This window comes from Nanorana parkeri, unplaced genomic scaffold (genome assembly GCF_000935625.1).
Source record: "Nanorana parkeri isolate BGI_ZX_2015 unplaced genomic scaffold, ASM93562v1 scaffold1829, whole genome shotgun sequence".
Taxonomy (NCBI): Eukaryota; Metazoa; Chordata; class Amphibia; order Anura; family Dicroglossidae; genus Nanorana; species Nanorana parkeri.
Window position 1 is genome coordinate 255,120 of NW_017308097.1, and position 3,845 is coordinate 258,964.

The following is a 3,845-nucleotide window of genomic DNA, read 5'->3' on the forward strand; positions in this document are numbered from 1 at the left end:
ACCCTTTTCCCATGAGCACTCTTACTGGAGTGAATTTCCCTTCCTAGGTGTAGATTCCCTTTCACTTCCTGTTGTCTCAAGGATAGGAAGTGAGATTAAATGTTTCTAATACAGACAGCAGGATACAGACAGCAGGAAAAAACGCGCAGTGACCCGGAAGAAGAGGTGGGCGCCCCTCGTCTGCATATCTAACAAGAGCCAACTTCCTGTAATGTACGTACAGTACTACAAACGAGACCCAAAAAGGTGCGCACCCCTCGTCAGCATTACAACTAACCCTTCTGTACATTAATAGCCTCCGTTTGTAAGTAGGAGTCATATGTAAGTTGGATGTATGTAACTCGGGGACTGCCTGTACAGACCAGTATCTCACTTAAATGTGTTCAAAAACTTCACCCTACACCCTTCAGCCCTGCTCATTGATGGATAGGTTAACTCTAAAGTGGCTGGTGTATAAGGGTCAGTAGAGCACATGGAAACTACCAATCCCATCATACATATTGTACCATCGCTGCAGCGGAGGAGAAGACAGAGGGAGCAGTGTCACAGTGAGCTGGCTCAGAGGATTTAGTGAATATAACTTTGTTATTTTTTACCCTAGGCAAAACAAGTAGTTAGCTCTTGCAGTGCGGGGGTAGCCCCACTGCAAGGGTTATTGCAAATTTTAAAGCAATTCATTTTGTGTGAGTCTGGTGCAAAGTTTCTTACCTGGAGATTCTGCCAGTTAAATCCCTTCCTGCTGTAGGCTGACAAAACTTAACCACTGCCTCACAATTAACAGTAGCATTTTGAGCCTATACTATGTGCTACTTGAAACCAAGCGGCCAACCCAGGAAGTGTGCATGGTAGGTTGAAAATGCTGCTACTACTTTTGAAGTGATCTCTGCTTCATCAGCTTCTTTGGGCATCCCTAGGTGACATTAGCGGTCTAATAGACCCCTGACGTCTCCATAACGAGGGCCTGTCACATCCACTTTGCTATCACATAGGGGGCTTGTTAGCCTCCTATGTGATAGCAATAAAATTAAGTGTAAAAAAAGTTTACAAAAATTGAAGTCACATATAAAAACATTTTTAAAAACACAATTTTTTAAAATCCTGGCCCCCGCGTACACGCACATAAAGATGCAAACACACTTCAGATGCACCTGAGTGCGAAAACGACAATAGCACCACACATCTTACATATCACCGTGAACATCAGAGTGCAAATAATAGTTCTGGGGCCATCAATCACTGTTAACACTAAACTGATGAGGGTTTTTTTTGTGATTTTACGGGTGTACACAATTTTAGGGCTTGACATGTTTGACATCTATTGACCCACCGTGACCCATCTTTTATACTTTACCAAAAAGTGGCAACAAAGTTTGCTAAAATACCTGAAATGTACATTGATCACCAAGAGGGGATTTTTTTTTTCCCACAAAAGTGGAGTTTCTCTTTAAATGTATACCTAACATTACCTGTACCTGCAGAGGTATTGAGATTAATTACATTGATGTCACTTTGCTGATCCGTTTATTGTTCTATACTGGCTGCCATTTTAATGCTAATAAGGATTGAAAGTGAAACCTGCAGTATTCTTCTGTGGGAAGTGGACAGGAAAATATCACCTTCCAGCTCTCAGGATGCTCCCATTCTTGCCAATGAATGTAACAAAAACTCACATAAATCAACTTTTATTTTCTTTGTAGTGGCCCATTAACATAAAAATATTAGATACAGTGGAATTGACTAATGTGTGCAAAGTGCTGTTTGAAGGTCACCTAATACATTTAGATACATTAGGTGCCAACATGAGCAATACATGTCTAATAAATGTAAGTGACACACTGGTGTCCATTCAGTTTGTAAAAAAATATTCATCATCATAGACATAGCAGGCCAGACTTTAAAATTTAAGTAAATTTGACATTTAAATTGTTATTTTTTGTAGGGATCTGTTGATATGTGTAGGCTTGTAGATTAGACAAAAAGGTTATTTTATTTATAAGGTTAGTGATCTTTTATTAGTGAGGATGCTCAAGTTTAAAATTTGCTAAGGGGTTTAACAAACAATGTGCTTAAGTATTCCATTTGCAACTGTTACCCGTGTATGTAAAATCATAGATTTGTCTGCAGATTAATTTATGTCCCCTCGAGGAAAACTTGCCTGGCAAAAAAGGAAAATGTAATAAATGCCGCAATAAGTGTCTTTAGGGATCGATTGTATCCTTTGATGTAAAACCTATGAAAACAGAATTATTACGTTATTCACACAACTGATGGCTCTTCTGCTGACATTTTAATTTAGATGACAGTAGGATGTTGATTAAGGAAAATATTCTGATTGCTTTGTATGGAAATTGTATTCCAAGTTTTTTGTATTGAAAAAAAAAAGCTAGCAGGTGGTAAATGTAAAAGGTAGCTATTATACGGTTTCTATTTAGAATTATTGATCATAATTAAACTTATCAGATTCACCCAACGGAGTAAGCTGTGGCTAATGGTGGCCCCTATTAGATTGGCTCTTTGGAAACCTCCTAGCACCCAGCTTTTCTTTACGATGGGGTTGATTTACAAAAAGAAGTGACTGTTAATTTTGAAAAGTAAATGTTTATCTACATTTTTATTTGCTTAAATATATGCATGCAGCTTTTCCCAGTCTGCAAAGAATCATAGAATTCATGAATCAAGATTGGATGGATTCCTAAATTGCATGATTCTCTGCAGATAACACAGATTTGCATGAAAATAGTCTGGCAACAATTTGCATATTACTGCTTCTCCTGATACTCTCACCATTACTGTGTGAAGCCTCCAACCACAGTAGTCCCAAGACTGTGCGCTAGTTCCAGGATGACACCTTCTACTGACCCTGAACCTTCATGCAGCTGAGAGTAGAAGAATGACCAGCAGAGGCATGGCACTTCAAGACAGGTTAATGCATGATAAGTCAAGATACTTTTATCAAAATCCATTCCTGACAAAAACAGAATAGTTACAAAAGACATGTCCAAACAATCCATAATTTAAGGTTTCTAGATGCTGATAGCTGTACAGAGATGCCGGCTTGTGTATGTTTTATTTTTCACTAGACAGTAGGTAAGCTGATCAAGTGGAATGCAAATTAACTTAATGGAAAACCTGTGTACAATAAACCAGCAATGCTTTTCTTCCTAATGCTAATGTAAAAAAGTCAAATCATCACTGTAGAGCACACTGTGACAAATCTTGCTCTAAAAACAATTGATCTGACTCCTGTCAACCTGTGCAGCACAGTGAAATAAAAAGCACGCATCACCACTTAATGCCATCTGTATATATCCCTATTTGCGTATGGCACATACATATTATAAGACAAGCACAGTTAAAAGCAATGAGCCATTGCCAATATACTTTCCAAGGACAGATTACTGTGTAGCAATCACCTGGATAGCTTCATTATGTTTTCCATTGTTCAGTTCTCTCTCTTTACTTTACATTGCAATTAAGTTCTCCCAGAATCCTTATAAAAAATGGAGGAACTAATTTGCCGCCACATACTTGCATGCGTAGTTTTAGCTATATAATTGTTCTAATAATGTGTTTGTCAGTCCTGATGTAGTTGCATTTATCTACTAAACAAAAATGTTTTTTTTTTCTAAGCTTTCACAAGCATAATATTATGTTATTGTGGATATTAGGCTAATGACGATCATAGCATCTATATTTTAAGGAAATAGTCCAGCACCACACAGAACACCTACAGATACAACACATAAAACAATACTTATCTTTACCTTAAAGATAGCTATATTTTTTTTAAACCTTCACTATCCCCCCTAAACCTAAACTACACAGCTTTTTGAGCTGAGCTGTAG